Raw genomic sequence first — 24,951 nt, 5'->3', positions numbered from 1 at the left:
CCTTCAGGTCGCAAAGCCGAGACCGTATCTCATCAGTTTGCTGCAGGACGCCGTTTAACGTTTCCTTAGTATGCAGAAGACTTTGCTCAATTTTTTCGAAATTGGTGTATCTGGCCTCAACGTTTGACAAACGGGCCTCCATTTCAACAAATCTAGCTTCCATACACTGTTGTGCTGTTTTAACATCATTTACAGCGGCAAGCAAGTCAGCTTGCCCTTGAGTAAGGATTGCAGTATCACGTTTTAGGTCTTTTAGGTACTGTAGAATTTGTTGTTGACAGTCTTGGTCACTGGAGGAACCAGCCCTAGTAGCAGAATGGTTAGGGCCGGGATTGCTTTCGACATCGCCAGAGCATAGAAACTGATCACAAAATCAGTACATTCTTCGAATTCATCGCACAAAGTAAGGAGGCATGGCAACAGAAAAAGGTAACGATTGCTAGTACGTTTCGCAAACAGTGAGCATGTATTACGAACCTCAAAGAAGCGGATGAGCAGCACGTCAGTCATGTCGTGAACGGCGGTGCCACACTCACGCCCACTGAAGAGCGACCAGGTGGCGTGGCCCTTTTCAAGGGCCACGCCACCATGCTAGAAGGAATTCGCTGAGTCCCACCATTCACCGCCGATGGACTGAGTACCGCAACATCACGAAAGTACTCTTCAAGGACCTAATAAAAATACTAAGCTTTATGCTCTGGACGCACTTGGACGGCGATAATCAGAATTGGGATGATTCCCTGCAGCATGTCTCATTCGGTCAAAACGCCTTAACCGAGAAGGCCACTGGTCAGATGCATTTCCGCTTCTTTTATGAACGCGAGATTATGAGAATGATGGAGGGGATGCATCTACCAGGTGGAACCGACGCCAGAGCCTGAAATGATAGTGAAATTGCACAGTTAAGCGAAGAAGCTCGCGGGTTCCTCAGGTGTGCATCCGTCCACGCCGACTCCGTAACAGTGGTCCAGAAAACCTACGGACTATGAAGTAGAACGTAGATTCAAGAAGTTTGCGTTTGAACACAATTCTTCAGAGTCCTATTCCAAATCTCTGCGGTCGCTGCCATGGCCTATACAAATTACACTGAAGACTGAATGCTAGGAGCTCCGAAATGTTTTCGGGCTAAGTGGCCGGTCATCCCACTGCCCCAGATAACCAAAATCAGTGCACGTGAGCAAGACTGCAGCCTTATATATCTCTTTTGCTGCAGTGTTCCTGCTCAATGACCGATAGGGCATTTATTTTCTCCTCGCAGCATATGCTGTTTTCCGCTTTGACGATTGAAAAAAAAAACTTTGAGTGAAGTATTGAAGCAGTACACGGAGAAAAAACCAGTCACACAAGACGACGGACAAGAAGAGTGTACACACCACAACGACTGGACTAACAACTGAAGTTTATTGGAAAATACATGGTCCGAGCAAGGCCAGCAGAGCATGCGCAACAGCATCATCACTAATCACTGCGCAAAAGAGACAAAGACAAGAAATCTAAACTATCGTGGACGACCTAAAAAAGCAAATTCTTTTTCAAGTAGGCGCACCGAAGTTGTGCTTATACAATCAGAGCCTAACAATCCGATATGATATGCCTCCAGTATTTCCCGGTCCTGTTTTCCCTTGCCTCTACCAAGAATGGTGGCATTGCTAAACAAAGGATAACAGCCACATTCATTGCAATGGCGAGGCAAGTTTGCACCGCCACCGGACCCCAGGGAGGAGTGATGCTCACGAAGCCGGTCATTAATACACCGGCCAGTTTGGCCGATGTAAACTCTCTCGCATGTGAGGGGGAACTTGTACACCACCTGTGCGACACATGTCGTGAAGCGATTCTCATGCTGCGTTGTGCAAACGTGGTTCCTTTCCCTGCCTCGAGAAATGCGCGAACACAGTCCCGACAGCTTGCAAGGAGCAGAGAACACCATGCTCACTCCCTGCTTGGCCGCCACTTTTTTCAAGTTGTGGCTCACTTTGTGCACGTACGGCATGACCTCGAACTTCTTTCGTTCAGTTGGCCCAACGTCAGTCCTCTTCGTGCGTCCTTTCTTGAGGTTCTGAAGCAGCGATTCAGCCACTGCCTTCAAAAGGGGTTTAGGGAACCCCGCGGCTTCCAAACCTTTGCATTGATTGTCAAGGCTGGTTTTGATGGTATGGTGACAGCTTTTTCCCAGTGCATTGCGGAAACAGTTCCGCAATGCACTGGGAAAAAGCTGTCACCATACCATCAAAACCAGCCTTGACAATCAATGCAAAGGTTTGGAAGCCGCGGGGTTCCCTAAACCCCTTTTGAAGGCAGTGGCTGAATCGCTGCTTCAGAACCTCAAGAAAGGACGCACGAAGAGGACTGACGTTGGGCCAACTGAACGAAAGAAGTTCGAGGTCATGCCGTACGTGCACAAAGTGAGCCACAACTTGAAAAAAGTGGCGGCCAAGCAGGGAGTGAGCATGGTGTTCTCTGCTCCTTGCAAGCTGTCGGGACTGTGTTCGCGCATTTCTCGAGGCAGGGAAAGGAACCACGTTTGCACAACGCAGCATGAGAATCGCTTCACGACATGTGTCGCACAGGTGGTGTACAAGTTCCCCCTCACATGCGAGAGAGTTTACATCGGCCAAACTGGCCGGTGTATTAATGACCGGCTTCGTGAGCATCACTCCTCCCTGGGGTCCGGTGGCGGTGCAAACTTGCCTCGCCATTGCAATGAATGTGGCTGTTATCCTTTGTTTAGCAATGCCACCATTCTTGGTAGAGGCAAGGGAAAACAGGACCGGGAAATACTGGAGGCATATCATATCGGATTGTTAGGCTCTGATTGTATAAGCACAACTTCGGTGCGCCTACTTGAAAAAGAATTTGCTTTTTTAGGTCGTCCACGATAGTTTAGATTTCTTGTCTTTGTCTCTTTTGCGCAGTGATTAGTGATGATGCTGTTGCGCATGCTCTGCTGGCCTTGCTCGGACCATGTATTTTCCAATAAACTTCAGTTGTTAGTCCAGTCGTTGTGGTGTGTACACTCTTCTTGTCCGTCGTCTTGTGTGACTGGTTTTTTCTCCGTTTACAATGTACCAACTGGCCCGCATTTCAACCCTTCTGAAGCAGTACCTTCTGGACAAAGTACAAAACACCACCCAGCCCGCTCTTGTACTCTGCGACAATCAATGGGATGGAGCAAAAAGTATGTCTTACAGGGGAGGTTATAAGGCTTTATTTTCTATAGGCCATGAAGGAGATAACAATATAAAAACCTCCAGTCAGCAGCTATTAAGCGCACGAGGGTGAGAAGGAAAAAGCAGCGGTTTTCTTTTATTGTACACCCTTCTTTTTCTTCTTGTTCAAGCATTTCGTATATTGGTACGTAGCATTTCCGCATGTTGAATTGAAGGCGTCGATGCAATCCTCGCTAACGTGATGAACGGTGGAGTTCGTCGTCCAAAGAGTGCACGTCGTATTCGCTGCACAAAATCATGGCCACATTGGCGGCAAGGAGTTTGAAATTGTGCATAATAGACGTTGACTTATCGCTCGGAAAGCTCTTTGTAATGCATTTCCAGCGAGCAAATAGGTTCATACATAAGACGTTGGGCCAATATTACACGTGTACAATTTTTTAACTAGAACTTTTCACTCCACATTAAATTTTACCATATTTCACAGATAGCTCTACCGGTTTGAAAAATTCAGGGGGCACTTTGACTGTCTAAAGTGGGTAGAGGCGGAAGCGTTTTCCGCACCACCTTCGCTGTTTCTGTGGCACTGGTGGCGTCACATATAATTGAGTCCTAATTACTAAGTGATGATAAATCACTAATTAATGCTTAATTACTGATTAATGCCTGAATATTAATTCACTGCTAATTAATTACGCTTAATGACGTTTAAGCTTCGCCTTTAGGAGTGGAACGCGACAGCGCGTTGTAGCGCTGCCAGGGAATCCACGGAACGCCACCACCCGTTCGGCGCGATGCCTTGCCCTTTGAACGCAACGCTTTTTGAGGAAAGTAAATGGCGCAGTAATTCTCTGTCATCTCGGTGGACACCTGAACCGCACCGTAGAAGAAGGGGGGAAGTGGGAGTGAAAGAAAACAAAGAGGGCCCGTAATGAAGAAAATGAAAATTGTATTTGAGGAAAGGAAATTACGCAGTAACTGTCTCACAAAATTCAGGGGGGCTCTTTTTTGACCTAAAGTGTGGTCACTGATGTGTGGTTAAGATGTTAAGCTTCGCCCCTAAGAGTGGAACTCGACAGCGTCTTGCAACGCTGCCAAGGAGTCCATAGAACACCATCGCCCATTCGGTTCTACGCCTCGCTCGTCGGTAAATTGGTTTTTGAGGAAAGGAAATGTATCTGTCTGTCATTTGTCGGTGGACACCTAAACCTCGCCGGAAGGGAATGGAGAAGGATGAGAGTGAGTGAAGACACCGTATTCACTAGACGCGCTTTTGTTCATTCCAGACCATCGAGCTGGCATGGCGGAGTGGATAGCATGCTCGTCTCTCACGCCGAAGACCGGGGTTCGATTCCTGAGCTCGACCAATTTCTTAACCGGTTTTATTTATTTATATGGTCTGACTAGTAAAGCTAATTAGGCTAATTTGGTAATTAAGCAATTAACTAAGCTCAGTCCCACTTACTTGGAGCATCACTATACGATCCCTTCAATTGGTTGCACGGTTACTAGCCAAAGTACAATTCACCCCGTTTGAAATTCGCGCACTGTGACGTCACGACCGTTTCCACCAATTGAAAAGCGTGACATTTTCTGTCGACAACTGCTGCTTACAACGATGAGACATTAAAGGCTACCGCCTTAATAAGTATGAGTAAACAGAAGTGTATACTTCCTAGCGTAAAGCTCTTGTGGGCACCAAAAATGCCATGAAGCCAAATTCAAGGAACTAAGAATTGTGCCCTTTGCTTCAGCTATGGCCTCGCAAAAGTTATGAATTCGTTGTTCGCCTCAGTGTAAGGAAAATGGGAGCTAAAACATTTAATTCCTAAAGCACGCTTTCCTAAAGGACCGCAAGTACTGCGCGACGAAATATGGCTGCGCAAAGAATGTGTGTGGTGGCTGTATTTCCGCTAGTGAGGGAGACTTGCCAGCGCGCCAGAAATAAACTGTTCAAGAGCATATAAATTTTCAGGGGGGGGGGGGGGGGGGGGGGGGGGAGGCACTTTGTTGACCTAACGTGCGGTGAGGCGAAGTCCTTAAGCGCGGTGTTGCTGCTGCGTCACTGATGTGTGGTTAAGATGTTGAGCTTCGCCGCTAAGAGTCGAGCGCGACAGCGTCTTGCAACGCTTCCAGGCAGTCCACAGAACTTCATCGCCCGTTCGGCTCTACGCCTTGCTCGTCTGTAAATTGTCGGTAAACTGTTTTTTTTTAGGAAAGGAAATGTATCTGTCTCGCATACCTCGGTGGACACCTGAACTTCACCGTAAGGGCAGGGAGGAAGATGGGAGTGAACGAAGACATCGTATTCAATAGACGCGCCTTTGTTCATTCCAAACCATCGAGCTGGCATGGCAGAGTGGTTATCATGCTCGTCTCGCACTCCGGAGACCCTGGTTCGATTCCTCCACTCGACCAATTTCCTACTCGGTTTTATTTACTCTGTGGCCTGAATATAAAGGCTAATTAACAAATTAACTAAACTCACTCCCACTTACTTGGAGCATAACTATACCGTCACTTTAATTGGGTGCATGGCTACTAGCCAAAGTAAAGCTTGAAATTCGCACACTGTGACGTCACGATCATTTAGACAAATTGAAAAGCGTGACATTTCTGCCGACAACTCCGGTTTACAACGATGAGGCATTAAAGGCTTCCGCCTTAAAACAGATCTGCTGTCCTGTAGTCATTGCTCGTTCTTGGTCTATGATCTATCGCGCTAGCGACTGTCTTCCTGAATTGATATAGCTCTGCATGTTTCGTTAGTCTGGATGAGCTTGTCTCGACTTCTGCAAACGCATCTTACGCAACTCACAGAAACTGACATTAAAGAACAACCTCACTAAAGTGTGCTGCGCATTACAATGCAGAACTCATAAAAGCTCTTTTAGCCTATCGAGGACTGAGAAGGTCTCGGGATGACCAGAGAATGAGGCATTGATCACCGAACCTTGCTACAGCTATTTCTCGTTCGTATCACGAATTTCTCCCCCTTTCAGGGTGGCGCTCTTGTGACTACCCTGAAATAGCAGTACTTAGGTTTTCTGTCCTCGATCATTCATTCATCGTGCCAAGCGGGGCTTGCATGGAACCGCCCGTCAAGCCTAGGATAGTCTGTTTATATTATCGCCCCGATCCTTTTCCCGTTGAATTAATTTTGCGCTGTGTGTTCTGAAGTTTTCGCAGAAAATGTCTAATCGAAGGCTGGTTGTCGGAATTAAAGCATTCGGATACGCGTATTCAGGAGAATGCGAGGGAAAGAGAATACAGAGAGAAGAAATGCGCTGCCGCGTAAAGACAGTTTAGTCTTAAAGTTCCAAAAGGTAATTCTGCCCTTTTATGTAGCAAACCGGGCATGCGCGCCTGTTTAAAAGATGTCTGAATGATGTTTGCGCACCTCGGATTGGGTTTCTTACTGAAACAGCAGTTTTAAGCATAAAATAATTAATCCTTTTTTTTTCTAGGCAGACTACATCCAACCTCGTGCGGGAACAGCTTCGAACCTGAAGCCCAACACAAGGGCGAATGTAGAGCACAAGAATTTTGCCGTCCAAGTGGAATAAACCACAAAAATGTACAGTGGCACCACCTGTCTAGGAATAAAACCAGCCCTGGCTCAGAAAGGGGCCATTAATTAGCTGGAAGAAGGGCCGCTCTATCAGTACCCTGGTATTACGCATCGGCCATTGATTGAAGGTGCAGTATAGATGCTCGAAGGTTCCAGTCTTACCTGTATTTCTGAGTTCTGTCAACACAAAGCAAGAAACGTTGGCATGAACAAGTTCATAGCTCCCTTTTAACTTTTGGGCCCATGTTTGTTTGTCTGCAAAAAACAAGAAAGAACAGCTGGAAAAAAAAATTCTTTGGAAAGAAAAACTGGCTGATCAAAAAGAATAGCGGTGGCTTCTAAAAATGGTCACCGCCTGGCCCACGACGGGAAAAAAATGGTGATCCGCAGCACCGCCCCATTCATGACTTCCAGTTGTTTCAGGTAAACGGATCAATATTTCTTTAATATGGTTTTTAAGGTAAACAGGACCTTTTTGCGCCATAGCAATACCAGTAATACCACTTTGACTCATTACCAGTTTGATCACGTTAACTGCTCACGTGGGTAAAAAAATCATATAACTAGGTTCTTAATTATAGCCACCTGGTTGCAAATAGAGATTTGTAGCCGGTTGTTAATAACAGCGACAACACCTTTTATAACTGCAAAAATGAGACTTCCCTCTGCGCTGCGGCTAGGGAGTAAGAGAGCACTGAAAAATCAAATAATGAAGGAGTCAGAAAAGCGCATCAGCCAGCCGATAATTGCGCTGTTCAATAAGACGTGCCACATAATCGCACCTGCTTGTTTTCTTTCTGTTCACCTTCCTTTTCCATATATGTTGTCTTTGACTTAATAAAGCATTCGGCTGTTAGGACTTGTTCGGTTTGCTCTTTTTTCCACGTTTCTGCCTTATTGCGGTGTTCTTTTTTCACATATGTAATAGCCATCGCTTCATACATAACCGCCGGCAAGTTGGTTGCGCATACTGCGTAGTACAGCGCAGTAGAAATAACGACTAGGCAAGAAAAAGAACACAAACACAACGCCTCTCCTTACATTCTTTTCTTGTCTCGTCCATGTTGACACTGCGATGTAGCTGTTAACAGTTATGGCTGACCTTGATTGAAGGACAGCGCAGAAAAAGACGAGACACTTGAATGAATACTCGTCGTGAAAGCGCTCGTCGTGTGTTCTTTCAAGTGTCTCGTCTTTTTCTGCACTGTCTTTCAATCAAGATGAACCAGTACCAACATGGCCAACTTCTCGCTCAGATATGGCTGGTTTATGAAACGTACAAGCATGTCTCTCGTGTTGCATACTCCATTATTGCAAGGTAGGCTGCGTCACTGTAAGATGAGGCCAGCATTTGCCCCTCGGGCAAGGAAGGTGTGCAGTTTTGTAGGTTCTATACAAAGTTTTTCTTCTCAAGATAAACGCTTCTCTTGCGAGATAGCGGTCGTATTGTGTGCCTTCTTCCTATTGTAGTGAACCTTTTCAGGTATTTTTTTTTGCCTTTTTCCTACACGTGGGAGGCCTTTTGTAGCAGAAACATCACCTTGATTGAGCATCGAGTCAGAAGGTTACCGCAGGCCGCAAAGAAGACGAGGCGATGGCGGCCCTGCTGCGTCGATGTTCCCAAAACATTTGAACACCTCGGACGCAGTCCGAGGGAGGAACTTCATCGTCCTCATTTCACAAGAGTTTTGGAATATACTGTGCCTTTACAATAATGCAGGTTCGCAAATTACACATAATCTGCATTTTCAGTTTTCTATAGAGCCGAAATATTTCAAACGTTTATGTTTCGTCGACCTATACGTTTACTCCATGTTATAGCGAATGTTAAACATTGCAAGTTCTTACCGTGGGCGTTGAGAACGACAGATGGAGTTCTATTTACTGACCCCACGTACCAGAGGCCAACCCATTCCCTGAAATGCAGGAATGTGTTTTAGCTCGAGAAAGCCTTTGGGGTCAGCGAACAAAGTCAGCGTTATATCTGATAATTGCGCAGAAATATGCTTTCAAGAAGAAAAATTATGCCCCCCCCCCCTATGCTCTGATAATCGCACTCATTGGCAGTGGGTTTCAAGGAAATTAAGCTTTCATAAGCGTAATTGTTTCTTTAGTTTGAAAATATTGTTCAGTTGCCTCGTTTGCAGGAAAAATATAACAACGAATCAATGCTATCATGTGGCATTGACCGCACGATCCTGAAAGGCGGAACTTCACATTATAATAAGCTATTAATTAACCTTATTGCTTTTGGCAGATATTGGTAGGTTCATATTCCCGCGAATCTTTGTAGTATAAGTTTGTTAATTTTTAAAGCTGTCGGCACGCCGCTTTATTCTTTGTTAGGGATGCAAGACGCGCATAGATTTATCTCGATTGATCGCATTCAGCCGGAGCCATTCTACGTTGTGCCAGGACGTTCTAGTAACTTTCCAAGCTCTATCTCGAAAGTTCGCTCTAAGCTTTAAAGACAGGACGGCCGAGAGGGCAGGCATTCTCTGTTCGACGACTGAGCACGCCAATTGCGACGCCACCGCCGAGTCGTTCAGTTCTTTGTAGGCGCAAGTGAGCCCAAATGAACAGTTTCGCTTGGAAACCATTTTCCCTGTTTCTCTGCTCACCGCACTGCAGTCACCACTACGTGACATTTGTTGTAGGTGCAGGGTATCAATCTCAGTACCTCTCGCAACCACGACGTCGGGCTTCACGACGACGTTATCGAAGCCTTTCAAGATCCCCTGGGCGGCACCGGTCGCTCTAGTGAGAAAGAAAGACAGCGCACTTCAATTCTACGTCGATTACCACTGCTTGAATAACATAAGAGAGAAGGACGTCTACTCCCTTTCCTGCATCCATGAAACACTGGGTGGGCTCTGCAACGCCAAATATTTCTCATCGATGGACCTCAAGAGCAGCTACTGGCAAACTGAGATAGATGGGAGATCGCGAGAAGACATTATTTGTCACTCCGGATGGCCTCTTCGAGCTTACGGTGATGCCATTTGAACTCTTTTCCGCACCAGCGACGTTTCAGTGAGTAATGAATGCAGTGCTGGCAGGCATGCAGTGGCAAATTTCGCTGGTATATATTGAGGACGTCGTTGTCTTCGCCTCAAACTTTGAAGGGCACCTGGAAAGGCTCCGAAGTGTACTAGAGGCGATCAAGTCGTCCGGCCTAACCTTGAAAGTACAGGAGGGCCACTTCGCCTATGAAGAGGTACTGTTTCTAGGCGGCATCGTTAGCAGGGAGGGAGTACGCCCAGACCCGCAGAACACAGCTGCCATCGGGATATTTCCACCGCCGGCCGATAAAAAAGCTGTGTTCCGATTCCTAGGACTGCACCCTTATTACCGACGATGTGTAAAGAACTTTTCGGCCGTCGCCGAGCCTCTTACCCACCTGACAAAGGCAGACGTGCCATTTAAATGGGAAGCGCCGCAAGTAGAAGCCTTCAAGGAACTTCAGCGTCGTTGACAGTCCTCACCAATCCTCGCGCACTTTGATGAAAACGCCCAGACCGAAATTCATACCGGCGCAAGCGGCGTGGGCCTAGGCGCTGTCCTCGTTCAGAAAACTGACGGACTGGAAAAGGAAATAGCTTACGCTAGCCGTTCCCTGTCCAAGGTCGAGGCTAACTATTCGACAACTGAGAAGGAGTGCCTTGCCATCATCTGGGCTACGTCAAAATTCCGACCTACCTGCACGGACGACCGTTCAAGGTGGTCAGCGACCACCACACACTGTGCTGGCTTGCCAGTTTCAAGGACCCCTCCGGACGCCTACAGGTGTTTGACGTTACCGTCGTTTACAAGTCCGTGCGCAGGCACTCTGACACCGACTGCCTCTCACGAGCCCCTGTAGATGCACCGACGCCGGACGACAATGAGGACGCCTTTCTGGGACCCTCAGCTGCAGCTCTTTTGCAGAGCAGCAACGCTCGGACCTGACCTAATACCACTCATCGAGTGTTTGGAAGGCAAGGTTTCTCTACCCGCCGACTCATTTAGGTGAGGATTGTGTTCGTTCTGTGTACAGAACAATGTCCTCGGGAAAATGACTTTGCAGCGAACAAAACAGACTGACTCTTTGTTGTGCCTGCTAGTCTGCGCGAAGAAATTCTTCAGGCTTCACACGACAAGCCGACAGCTGGACATCTCGAGTTTCCTCGCACCCTCCGCTGCATTCAAGACAAGCAATACTAGCCCGACTGTCTGTCGATGTCGCACATGATGTGAAAACCTGATGAGATTGTCAGCGACGAATGAGTCCTCCAACCCGACGAAGAGGATTTCTGAACCCCATTCAACCCCCCTCGAGGAACTTTCAGCAGATCGGCATGGACTTGTTTAGCCTTTTCTCGAAGTCAGCGTCTGGAAATAAGTGGATCGTTATAATGACTGAGTACTTGACTTCTTACGCCGAGGCAAAAGCCCTACCGGATTGAACAGGAGCAGAAGTCGCGAAATTTTTCGTGAAATGCATTCTTCTGCCACACGGCGCCCCCGATGTGCTCGTCATGGGCAGCGGAACAGCATTCACGGCGGAAATGACGCAAGCCATCCTGCGTTACAGCCAAACCAGCCACGTAGGACAACTGCATACCATCCGCAGGCCACGAGACTGACAGAGCGCCTGAACAAAACCTTCGCCAATATGGTTGCCATGTATGTCGACGCTGAGCACAAGACCTGGGACCTCATAGTGCCTCACATCGTCTTCGCCTATAACGCCACAGTTCAGGAGGCCATCCAGATGATGCCTTTTAGGCTCGTCATTGGAAGGGAGACCGCGACCATGCTTGACGCCATGCTGCCCAATGGTACCAAAGGAGATAACATCGACATCGCCGCCTACTTTCAACGCGCAGAAGAAGCGCGAAGACTAGCCCGATTACGGATTAAAGAACAGCAGCGGACCGGCGCCAGACACTACAACTTAAGAAGACGCAACGCGGAATACAAGCCAGGAGACAAAGTCTGGGTTTGGGCGCCTATTAGCTGTCAAGGATTGAGCGAAAACCTTTTGAACCGCTACATCGGCCCGTACAAGGTTTTTCGTGCGCTAGGTGAACGAACTATGAATTTGTCCCTGACCTAGTAACTGCATCCCACCGACGACGCGTACGATCAGAAGTTGACCATGTCGCCCGTCTAAAGCGTGCTAAGGGCGCTGTGCTTCCGCATACCTTGAATCGTTTTATTCCTTTGTAGTCGCCTTATGTTCTAAAACATTGGGTCGATGCTCCTTTGAGAGGGGAGTAATGCCGTGAATCTTTGTAGCGTTTGTTCTTTCTTCAAAGCTGGCGTCACGCACTTTATCGCTTTGTTAGTGGTGCAAGACGCGCGAGGATTTATCTCGATTTATCGCATTCAGGCGGAGCCATTCTACGTTGTTCCAGAATGTTCTAGTGACTTTCTAAGCTTCACCTCGAAAGTTCGCTATCAGCTTTAAAAAAAGAGGACCGAAAGCGGTGGCCATTCTCTGTTCGACGATCGCCAAGCACGATAGTTCCAACGCCGCCATCGAGTCATTCAGATCTTTGTAGGCGCAACTCAGCCCTAATAAAGAGTTTTGTTTGGAAGACAGCCTCGCTGTTTCCCTGCTCATCGGACTGCAGTTACCACTACGTTACAATATTTTCGAATAATTTTTCAATTCCTTTTTCGCTTTCAAAACAGAAACCTCACTGCGAAAGTGGAAGGAAATCTGGATGGCCTCTGGTGCTTTTGACAAGCACACCTGACGGGTTAAGAAACTAAAGCCATCGTGGTTTGTAATATTTCTTTCCATGGTCATTGATGGCCTTTCATCATTCAGTCATCATATTGTTACGTGGCGGCCAGCCGAAGGATGAGGCGTGATGGACCATGAACAAGAGATGATTTAATGGCCGCTCGCCTAGCGAGAGCGCTCCGTCCCGCGCCACTGCCAGCTTCGTCGTCTTCGTCACACTACCCGGGGCCACCGAGCGATCGTCCAGATCGGTGACAAACAGACGCGCGAAATGGTAATGAGCTTCAAAAGATGGTTGACGGAACGGAGAAAGCGGTGAGGTGCTGGCCGCCACGATGAAGGAGAGGGCTGAATGATTCCTAGTCCGCGAAGCTTCCGGGCCGCATCTCACCAGGAGCCGACGGCCGAGACCCCAGGACGCGTCGAACGGCATGGGCAGCGTCTAGGGTCGATGGGGTCTTCAGGTCGGGTCCGTGCGTCAGGTTCAGTTCGTCGTGTCGAGTGGTCTGGGCGGGGGACGGGACGGGGGAAACACGGCGAGATTGGTTCGGGTCTGGATGGCTGAGGAAGAGCCGGGCGAAGCAGGCCAAGAACTCACGGCCGACTACCACGACTGATGCTTGCACGGGAGCTCCAGGACCAGAATGCGGATGAACTCCGCACCTCGCACCAAATGTTACGTGGCGGCCAGCCGAAGAATGAGGCGTGATGAACCATGAACAAGAGATGATTTAATGGCCGCTGGCCTAGAGCGAGCGCTCCGTCTTGTGCCACTGTCAGCTTTGTCGTCTTCGTCAAAATATTGTTACCCGGCTTTTCGATGCGGTTTTAACATTTTTAATTGGTAGTCATGTTCCTTATGTCACCTTTCGCTTCGTCAAAATTTGTATCTTGGGTCAACCTTCAACTTGATGTTTTGATTCCTGTGGGTATTTGTTCTCTTGACACTGATTGATTTTCGGTTGTTAGGAGAAAAAGACTGCGAACTTCATTGCTATGTGTGGGAGTGGCGGTTATCCTGCAGCTATGAATTGAGCTGCAGCTTTATTTCTTTTCAGAGCTTCACCTTGTTAATGTTCACGTTCGCTGTGGGCATGACTTTGTTTGTCCCCTGCAATCGTTTAGCCTTGGTCACTTGGCATATGTCCTTCTTTAATAGTTCGCCTCTTTTCGAAGAAAACTTGTTAGTTCAGCGCTCCATCATGCTGTCCTCTTTTTCTTGTGTCACTAACTTGTCATCACAATGAGTGTAATATGCAAGGGTCGAAGTAACAATCAGTGAAGAAAAATACCCGGGTGCTAAAATATTTGGAGAAAAAAAATATTTGGAACTTAAAAGCGTAGAAGCGACTGCAGCCTCCTACCTTATTTTGTTGTCAGGATAGGCTTTCAGCAAGCTTGGTATAGCAATGAAAGCGCAACTTAGTATTTGTTGCATCCGCTCATCATATCTTGAAAGATTTTTTTGCAACTGCGGTTAATGTCGCTCTCCCTCTTTTTAGCGTGCAAGTATTTCTCAAGGTGATCAAGAGGAGGCAACCATGCAAGGAGGAGGCGTACCGTGGAAAGAGGAGAGTATGGCAACAGCGAAGGAAGGCGCTAACAGCCGGTGGTTGCCACGGTAAGCGCACATACGATGGTTATCGAAGAAGGTAGAGTGCATGCCGAGTGCGCAGAAATGCACTATCGGAGGGTGGTTTAAACTAGACGAGCTCAGAGGATGATTATTGAGGAAGACAGATGAAGAGCATTACGAGAGAGGAGGGTTCTGGCACGTTCCGTCGCCGTTGAGTACTGGGAAACTAGCAGTACAAAGAACGGCTCGGTGGTTGTGGCACGGCGAACCTCCAGCGCCGGACTGGAGAGGAGTGGTGGTCGTAGAGTGGGTATGCATGCAAAAATAAAAATTGTACTCTGTGTAGATATGCGGGAGAAGTATGACTGTGACTCAGTTTGTTTATCTGATCAGGGAGTGAAATAAAAAAAATCCTAACAATACTCACTGAATCCCCCATCAAACGGCACTAGCCATCCTGCGAAATTTGTTTACGAATTAGGAAAAAGTCTGCTACGCGAGAGTGTCTGCAAACACCGATTTTTGGTGAAAATAAGCAAATGGACGGGGCGTCGCTGAGGAAGAACGGTAGACGGAAGCACATCAGTACAGGAGGCGAGCACGAGCACCAATCACACAGCAAACTGATTCACAGAAAACAAGCTAGGAGAAGTCGACAAATTGTTAGACTATGTTCACAACGTCTAGAGTGGGAAAACCGACCATATTTAACTTGATGTGACCGCAGCTGCCGGAATCGCCCTAGTGAGCGCGAGTGCATGGCGAGTTAGTTTGCAGAGATGCATTTGTTCTGGGCAAGCGGCGCGTACAAGAAGCGCTAGGTAGCTTAGTGCGTACGTTAAGAAATAAACACCCCAAGAAAGGCCTCACCATGGATTCCTGAGAATGGCGCTAATATAAATTTACCGCAGGAAACACAAGTCAGTAACGTGTCTGGCTTGTATTTATATGTACGTGTTCCAATGTTTAATCTGGCCCAACCGAACAGACGAAACTTGACCGCTCTTGAGGTCCTCAGTGAAGTAAAGAGCATTTTGTAATTTCGCTTTAAATCACCGGACTCGGCCACATAATTCTGTAATCAACGTTAGTAAGGCGGAAGCCTTTAATGCCTTATCGTTGTAAGCAGGGGTTGTCGACAGAAATGTCACGCTTTTCAATTGGTCGAAATGGTCGTGGCGTCACAGTGCGCGAATTTCAAACGGGGCCAATTGTGATTTGGCTATTAACTATGCAACCAATTAAAGCTATGGTATAGCGATGCTCCAAGTAAATGAGCCTCAGATTAGTTAATTAGTTAATTAACCAATTAACCTAATTAACCTTTCTAGTCAGACCAGATAAATAAAATCGAGTAGGAAATTGGTCGAGGTGGGGAATCGAACCTGGGTCCCCAGAGTGCGAGACGAGCACGCTACCACTCCGCCATGCCGGCTTTTTTTTTCTTCAACATGGTATTCATTACAGTGATGTAATGTACTATGTACATGAACTATATACAAGCCATTATGAAAACAGTGTTAAACAATACATATTGAAAAGACCATGCACTAGAAAAGGGGCAATGCAGAGCACATCACTAATAGTGAGTGCCACTCCGGTTCGTACTCATTCTGGGGCATACACGTCTCTTAGATGAACAACCATTCGACTGAGGTGATCCTTTGTAGACACAACAGGTTCACAGTGTCTGTCCATCATGGGGGTTTTCCAGAGGCTGTGCAGTCCAATCAGAAAGAACATGTCCAGGGGTTCATCAACAAATGGCAGCGCAGCGAGATAGCGAACAGAATGTGGAGTCAGATGAATTCTTTTTTAAAATGTGCGTTGCAGGATATCCCAGAACAGTACTGCATCTTTGCAACTGATGAAACAATGCTCAATTGTTTCTGGTTCATCACAAAGGTGGCAATTAACGGTAGACACAAAAATGCCCTTTTTCTCTAACCATGTTCTAACGGGCAACGTACCGATGTGTAACTTAAAGAAAAAGGTCTTTGTACACAGCGAGACTGGCGTCTTGCGTACTCTTTTGAGTACGTCATGCCCCGGTAAACCAAAATACAGAGAGCGGTAAATGGGCGGAGGGAAGAGCATACTAATCAAATCCTTATACAACTTTTTCCTCGACACTAAAAAAAGGAACTCAGGACAAAACGAACAAGTAGGAAACGGACAGCCAAATACACCTCTTGCATTATGCCCCACAAACACGGACGGTCACAAACATTGGAAGACACAATGAGGTTGGGTAAAACATGGACTAAATTTGTTTCCAGGAATGAACGTACTATTGGGTATGTAGTGTCACGGAAAAACATGAAACGTTACACTATCTGTCGGACATACAGGTGAACTAGACCAAGGCCGCCAGCGCTTACAGGCCGAAAAAGGTTATCACGCCTCATGGATTCAAAAGACGAATCCCACACAAAAGTAGCGAAAACCCTGTGAAAACGCTGGATAAGAAGTCTTGCGCAATGAATAATTTGCAGTAAATAATATATTTTAATGGCGAGAAACAGATTACAGGCGGTCGCCCTGCCAAAAATTGAGAGTCCATGGGGGACAAACGTTTGAGCATAGCGCTGAAGAGTTGACACGCGGTCTTTCCAATAATGTTCGCTATGCTTATAGGCATTCAAAGGGACGCCAAGGTACTTTGGTGGCCTGCATGTCCATGGTATACCAGCATATTCAGCGGGTGTCGAACCCCAGCTACCAAACCAACGACCGCAACTCTTAGAGCGGTTAATCCGACTTCCTGACACCAAACCAAAGTCCTCCGTTAAACGAATAACCTCATCGATGCTTGGCTTATCAGTACAAAAAAACAAAAGGTCATCTGCATAAGCCAATACCTTCAGTTCGTGGCCCATTATTCGGAAACCATTGACAGCTCTATTGTTCGTAACACTTATGCAAAGTGGCTCCAAGTATAATGCGAACAGGAGCGGAGACAGTGGGGACCCTTGTTTCACCGAATACTGAATTGGGACTGGTTGCGAGAGACAGCCATCAACAATCAAGCGCGTGGTACAGGATTTGTTACAAAGGCGTATGCCAGTAAAAAGTATTGAACCGAGATTGACGTGATTTAAAAGTGCAAAAAGAAATAAATGGCACACTCGATCAAATGCGTTTGCCAGGTCAATTTGCAGCATTGCTAATTGTTCTTGAGCGTCACTGCAATACTGCAACACCGTACGCGCTACATGGAGGTTAGATTGTATTGATCGTCCCCGCAAGCCACATGTTTGATGAGGCCCAATCAAAGTAGACATTGCAGGCTGCAGCCGATTTGATAGTACTTTAGCAAAAATCTTATAATCTACATTAGAAAGCGTGATCGGTCTGTAACCATCTACAAATCGAAGTTTTTCCTTATCCTCGGTTTTTGGTATAAAGACAATATGGCTTTTCGTAAATGACTGAGGCAGAAATTCAACATCAATACTTGTCTCAAAAATTTGGAGCAGGACAGGGGCTACAACGGATTTAATGCCTTGTAAAATTCTCCTGAGATGCCGTCAGGCCCCGGGGTTTTCGAATGCGGCAATTGATCAACTGCATCTTGCAATTCACCCAAGCTTAAAGAGCCACTTATTGCCTTTCACTCATCCTCATTGAGTGGGTTAATCATGGACACCAATCGCGCTATATGATCATCATCAGCAGTGCTAGACGTGGAAGCAAACAGAGAGCTATAGTGGTTTTCAAACTTGGTAACTATGACATCTGTACTTGTGACCAGGGCAGCACCACAGTAGAGCTCAGAAATTCGCTTGGCAGCCACGTGACGACGCTCATCTATCAAGGCCTGTCTAGTAGGCTCCTCAGAGTGCAGAGCACGGTTGCTGCGGGATCGTACAAGGGCCGCACGATAGCATTCTGCATCAAACTTCTGAAGGTTGCACGTAAAAGCACCAATTTCCTCTCTGTACAAGCCAGGAGCCTCACATTCAAGCGCATGCACATTATAAAGACTCTGAAGTAACCGTTTCTCCTCACCGAGCTTAAGATAAGACTTCGCGGAGCCGATCTTAATAGCTATGCTACGAACTTCAAGCTTAAAAGTCTCCCAAGCTGCAAATAATGGGACATCCATGACCAAGCAAGTTTCCAAAGCTGTCATCACTCGCTGCTGAAAATACTCATCATTTAGAAGCTCGGAATTAAGATTCCACAGTTCCCACTGCGGCTGAAATTTGGGACGGGTGCATTCTCCAATCCGCGCAATGACCATAGCATGATCTGAGAAAGAAAAAGGCTTGACATCACATGAAATGTGCCGTTTAAGGAGATCTACGGAAACGTACATGCGATCAAGGCGTGAATGTGAGGCTCCTCTGATATGTGAAGGCGGATGACAATCCGGCATCAATTAAACCTGCGTTTTCGAGAGAGAGAGAGAAAGGAATTTTAATGAGGGAAAGGTGAATAGACAATAATATACCAGACCTCTTATCGGCGTTTTGGTTAGGACCTGTGCGATCGCGTGGGTCGCACACACAAGTGAAGTCACCCATGAAAACGACATACCGATCACATCCTAGGAGAGTTGCAATGTCATGAAAAAAAAAACTGCTGGTTGCACCGGATTATTTGAAGCATACACATTGATAACACTCCACGACTCGCCACGCAGTCGAAAGTCACACCATATCAGACGCCCTTCTATGTCAACCTGGTACTTAAAGTCAGAAATAGGTAGACTCTTCTTTAAGAAAAAAAGCAACCTGCCGAAAGACCCACTGAGTGCGACACACAGACGTTGTAATCTGTTAGGAAAGGTCGCAGGGCTGTCTCTGTATCCACTTTCTATCTTAGTTTCTTGAATAGCGACAATGTCTAGCCGATTGCCCCAAAGCAATCGGCGTAACTGTACCTGTTTCTGCCTTTAACGGAGTCCACATATGTTGAGTGTTGCGACAGTCAACTGCTGGTTAGACGCCATGGTGGCTAACTTGAGCTTCAATCAAAAATCCACGATGTCTGGGTGGTGGTGGTGGAAAACATTTATGTACAGGTATAATACAGGAGGTTATGCATGAGCTGACCCAGAGGGGGCCAGCCCTTACAAATACTAGGTGGAGGTCCCTAGTTCGGGAGCCCAGTGGCATCGGCCGCCGCCCAGGCTCGCCCGACCAAGGCCCGTTGGGCCTGCAGGTTAGAGCAGCCGAGCAGGGTCGCCTCCCAGTCCTCCCGGGTTGGGTTGGGGTGAGGGGGGATAGCAGGGTTGGAAGGGCAGGCCCACATCATGTGGTAGATGTTCGAAGACTTCTCAGCACAGTGCGGACAGCTGCCCGAGAAAGAAGGGTCGAAGTGTTTCAGAGCTGCCGGGCCCAGCAAAGTATTAGTATACAGGCGGAGCAGAACCTCCGCCTTTGACAGACCTTTACACGGGCGGGGATAAAGACCGTTGCCAGATTGATAGAGTAAAACGATGTCTTTGAAGGTGTAAGCTGGAATAAATTCGAGTTCCTGATCGTCAGGGTCGGAGGAGAATGTCCGGTGAGAGAGCGCGCGGGCGGCGGCGTCAGCTGCCTCATTTCCCTCAAGGCCCATGTGAGCGGGAGCCCAAACGATACGCCGGTCCGCGGGGTCACCGGTGTAGACGCTGTTTTGAAGAATGCGGTAGGCTAGATACGGTACCCAGCCCTGCTCGACGTTCCGACATGCCCCTCGCGAGTCGGAAATAATTGTTTTTGAATTGGAATCAGATGCAGCCAACGCAATGGCGACCTCCTCCGCGTGTGTTATGTCACGGGCTCGGAAAGTAAGGCCGTTCACTGCTTTGGATTGGTGGATGACTGCGGCTGTGTACCATCCCCCATGGTGGGGGCCTGAGGCATCCACGTAGAATACGCCGGGTTTCGATCCATAGTGGCGGGCCAGGGCTTCCGCCCGCTCCAGGCGCCGGCCATTATAGTCCTCACGGTTCATGTTCGCGGGAAGAGGGCGCACGTGGAGGGCGCATCTCCACTGGGATGGAATACGTACGCGCTCTTCCATGAGAGTGGTATGTTGGATGTGTAGTCGGGCAAGGAGGCGGCGACCCGACGATGTCTTCGAGAGACGTGTGTATTGGTTAGTCAAGTGGGCTTCCCGGAGCTCCCGAAATGTGTTCACCATGCCTAGCCCCAGGAGGCGCTTGTTGGAGGTGGTCACGGGGAGGCCTAGAGCCCGCTAAATAATTTTGCGGAGGATGACTTCGAGTGAATCCTCGTCTTGCTTCCGCAGGTGGAGGTATGGAGTCGAATATAGAATTCGACTGGTTACAAATGCATGCGCCAGCCGCAAGGCGTCCTTACATCGTAACCCCCCGCGCTTGTTAGAAACCCGGCTGACCAAGCGGCCCACCTGGTCCCCCACCTGACGGAGTTTGGCCAATGTTGTTTCTGACCGTCTGTCTTGATGTATAAAGAGCCCCAGTACCCGGACTTCGATATTTTCAGGGATTGGACCTGTCTCGAGAGACAATGAAATTTTGGCTCTGCACTTTGGTGAGTGGCGTATGTGCACAAATTCACTTTTGGGTGGAGCATTGGAGGCCGCAGTGGCGAGCATAACGGTCCACTATGGTCGCCGCCTCCTGCAGGTTAGCCTCAATGTCTGCAAGGGAACCCTGCGTAGCCCACAGGGTGATGTCATCAGCATACAGCACATGCTGCACACCGGCGCCAGCGTCCAGCTGGGCCGGTAGGCGCATCATAGCCAAATTGAATAAGAGGGGAGAGAGCACCGCGCCCTGGGGTGTACCCCTGGTTCCTAAATGAAAAGGGCCATGTTCTTTATCCTGGATCCGAATGTAAGATTGTCTGTCGATTAAAAATTTGCGAATGTATTGAAAGGCATTTCTGCCGCAGTTAGTTTGAGAGAGGTGGGTGAGAATGATCTCGTGGGTAACGTTGTCGAATGCACCCTTCAAATCCAAGGCGAGTACGACCTTGTCATTGTGAGGGTATTCCACGGGATCGAGGACAGCCAGATTGAGTTGTAGCAGGACATCTTGTGCAGATCTGTGTGGGCGAAACCCGAACATGGTGTCTGCGAAAAGGTGTTTGGATTCCATGAACTCGGACAACCTGTCACGTACCATCGTCTCCATGAGTTTGCCCACACAGGAAGTCAGAGAGATGGGGCGGAGGTTGTCCGTGTTGATGGCCTTGCCAGCTTTAGGAATGAAGGTGACCAGGAGGGCGGTCTTCCACTCGATGGGTAGTGGCACTTCCCCAAGCCAGATTGAGTTAATGTAATTCAATAAAGACAGGTATGCTGGGTCGGGGAGGTTGGCTAACTATTTGACTGTAATTTTGTCCCGACCCGGAGCGGTGCCACGTTTCATTTTTGCCAGGGCCGCCCTCAGGTCATGGAGCTGGAACGGTTGATCCAGCTCAACGTTCTCAGAACCTGCATAAGAGTACGCCGGCCCGCGGGAGTCCTGGGTGGTGCACAAGTACTGGTCCCGTAGCTTGTGCGCCAATTGATTTGTGTTGCCCTGAAAGCTGTGTATTGCTCTTTGGAGGCGTTTTTGAGTTTCCGTGCGTGTTTGCGTTGGGTCAATTAGGGCGCGAAAGAGTCGCCATGTGTTCCGGCTGGACATTTGCCGCGCGGCCGTATTGCATCGGGCCACCCAGTTGGAGTCGGCGAGTTGGGCCGCATACTCAGCCGCTCGTTGAGTGAGCTCGGCGATGCGAGCTTTAAGTTTCCGGTTGTGCTTCTGCCGGCGCCACCGACGGACGAGGCAATGCCGGGCCTCCCAGAGATGGAGCAGGTGGTTGTCCACGTCCGAGACCGCCTCTGAGAGCTGAATTTGAGTGTCGGAGGAGCGAAGGCCAGAGACCAATTGTTGTGACCAACACTCTCAGAAAAAACCGGCCCAGGGGGGAGTAAAGACAACTTTAGTCCTGAAAAGGGCTCTTTGGTCCCTAAATTTGCACAAGACACACTCCTTGCCAAAAATGCGCGCCGTGCGCAAACTCAACGGACTAACTGCCGAGAAAGAGACTAACGGGAGGCGAATCGCAGCACAGCAGCACGCGAAAATTGCGCGAGAAGACCCTGACTGCAATAGTCCTCGATTTTTGAAGCGCATGGATGTCGTCTAAGGCCAGTGAGGGCACTGCCGCTGCCTGTGACGAGGCGGATACCCTTTTCCGTGAGAAATAGGCTTCGTGCCACCGAAACGGCTGGCAGCTGTGCAAGTGCATAAACAATTACTACGAACTTCAATGCGTGTCAAATGTGAGTTGTAAAAGTTACGGTTGAGCAAGTACACGTAGTTTCATACCGTTGCCGCTGTTTACGAGCTTATGTGATGCTGTGTAAGTATCGGCGACACTTAGCAGTCAATTCCCTGTCACCGCTTTCTGCCGGTAACAAAAAACGAAGTGAACCATCGCCTTCTACCTTTGTTTTCAACAGGCTGTAATGTGCAGCTGCCAATTGCAAGGAAGAAGACCACCTTATACGCAAAAAAAGAAACAAAAAGAAAACCACTGTTGTGGTTGTGAAGTACCGGCCGTAATGTATACACAGTTCAGCACTTCTTTTTTGGCCAAAACGTGATTTAGACCGTTGTGCGTGCGCATTAAAGCTTACCGCAGGTTTTTTCAAAAGCACATGACACCAAAACCACCACACTGTGATAACAATTTGAGCGGTACAGACAGACCGTGTGTGTGTTTCGCATACAAGGCTTTTATTTTCTACCGTGGACTGTCCTCTGTGGTGGCGTAGTCATATCCGCGCTCGGCTCATAATCCAAAGGTTGTCTGTTCGAATCCTGGTGTTTTCATGTATGTTTATTTCTGTTTCCTTTATCGTTGTTATATGTGTGAAGTTCTGTCGGAAACTATCCCGCTATAAATTAGGCTGGAAATCACGCGTCGTTTGCATTTTTTCATTAAATGGCTGCTCCCGGGGACTAACGGTTGCACCCTTTCGAAGGGGACCAACAGTTACACCCTTTGCAGTTAGTCCCGAAATGGACGATTGCCAGTGGCAGGTCAGTTAGTCCCCAAAAAGACTAACCTCTCGCCCCCTATTCGCCCCTTTTTTCTAAGAGTGAAGACTGGTAGCCCTGCTCATGTATGGGTGTGACATTGTTGTAATTCTGCCTGAACTTGGTCCAATCTGGGAGTCGGGCTTGTGTTGTTGGTCGCGCGAAAGGAAGGGTCCTAATCGTAGTATTCAGGAGGCAGTGGTCGCTGCTGAGGGTTTCCTCGGTGTTGACCCAGTCTGCATATTGAATGTTGCGGGTGAAGGTCAAGTCCGGACATGTATCCCTAGTCACGGAGTTGCCTATACGAGTTGGGTGGACTGGGTCAGTGTGAAGACTGAGGCCCAGCGTTGACGCAAGCTCCGCCAACTTGCATCCCCGCTTCTCTTCACGGCAGTAACCCACATCCGAGCGGGAGCGTTGAAATCGCCCACAATCAGGAGGGGGTCTCGACCCGCAACTCTCAGTGCGCGACTAAAGAGGTCTGCAAATGATACATTCGGCACTTTTGGATTGCAGTATACATTGAGTATGTGTAGCGGTGGGTCCTGTTTGCGGAGTGGGCGGAGGGTCACCATTACATAGGAGTATTCAAGTTGCATGTCTAAGTCGACCTGGTTGGCTGCATAATTTCTATGGACTAATAGACAAGACTGCAGGCATCACTCCGGATGGCGAGACCTCCCTAGAGTTGACGCCCTTTCTCCTTGATCAGGAGCGCCGTGGAGGTTTCTTTTTTTTTCTTTCGATGGCGGGACTTGTGCTTGGCGGCGACACTATCCTCCTCAGAGGAGGCAGAACTCGGAGACACACCGCGCTTCGAGGTCACACTTAAAATTTGCTCATCGGCATCACAGTTGCCGTCGGGGAGTGAAGTGCCAAATGGGCACTCTGTTACCTGTGTGGCACATCCGGCAGGAGCCTCAAAAGATGTAGCATTGCAGGCACTCGGCACCGGAGTCACACCGTCGTCCTTGTCTTCCTCTGGCCCACACACAGCACAGGCACGTGCGCCAAGAGTGCAATCACTGACACTGCATATAGCTGGAGCCTGCTCCGTCAGGCATCGACGCTCATCATCTGCAGACAGCTGCTCCATCTGTGAAAGCTGGGTAGGCTCATGCTGCACAGCAGGAACGGGGTGAGACAGCGGGTCAGTAGTCGCTGAGTCAATGGGCACAACGACTGGCGTGCCACCAGCAGCATCCAAAACTTCTGTTGCGTCCATCAAGTGCCCCTGCAATGCGTCGTCCATTGCACGGGTGCCACTGCGTAGCTTATCAGCATACGACACTACGCACTTCTCTGTAGTATGGCCGAAACGCCGACAATCATCACACCGAGGAGTGCGGCAATGACGGCGTAATGGCCAACCTTGTGGCAACGGAGACACAGTGGTGGCCTTCCTGGCACTAAAACCAGACATTGTACACCGCAAATTGTCAAAATGTGAGGCACATCGTTGACAGTGACGCCCTCAGCAAGGGTCAAAGCAACATCTCAGTTGAGTTGCCGGGTTGCGGCTCAGGCACCCATCGCGCACGCACCCCGAAGCCGGTAGCTTGGCCCATCTGGTTTTGTGTGTGTTAGCTGTGTGTCGGGGCTCCTCGAGTGGCCGTCACCCCGGCGCCATTCGAATGGGTTTGTTTTAAACAAATGTGGTAAAGTGCATCCAAGAATGGCGGTTAGCGGACTGCACCGTAGCCGGCTGCGAGAAGACGAGGCACTGCAGGGTCGCGTTCGAGCCGCAAAACGAAGCCGACGCGCGGACCCCTGGTGCTTCGAGAGGGGGTCGCGTCCAAATTTATTGCTCTTGACAGCAGAGCGCGTGACGGACGGGATGCCCCGAAGACGAGCGGCGAGGGGGGAGAGCGCGACCGGGGCAGTGAGCGCGGT

General features: G+C 48.6%; 1 long non-coding RNA gene across 1 annotated transcript in view; it reads right to left on the bottom strand.

Annotated features, from left to right (window-relative positions):
* Positions 1–3,279: 3,279 nt before the first annotated feature.
* LOC149346324 (uncharacterized) overlaps positions 3,280–24,951 on the bottom strand; it is a 116,921-nt gene continuing 95,249 nt past the window's right edge. Inside the window, exons 3-4 of the long non-coding RNA XR_016292068.1 lie at positions 6,904–6,996; positions 3,280–3,455 (exon numbers count right to left, since the gene is read on the bottom strand). This is a non-coding gene — a long non-coding RNA (uncharacterized LOC149346324). The remainder of the gene's footprint in view (positions 3,456–6,903; positions 6,997–24,951) is intronic.

This window comes from Amblyomma mixtum, chromosome 4 (genome assembly GCF_055824585.1).
Source record: "Amblyomma mixtum isolate Tamu chromosome 4, ASM5582458v1, whole genome shotgun sequence".
NCBI lineage: Eukaryota > Metazoa > Arthropoda > Arachnida > Ixodida > Ixodidae > Amblyomma > Amblyomma mixtum.
Note: the sequence above shows the minus strand (reverse complement) of the source record. Positions and strands in the feature narration are given on the sequence as shown.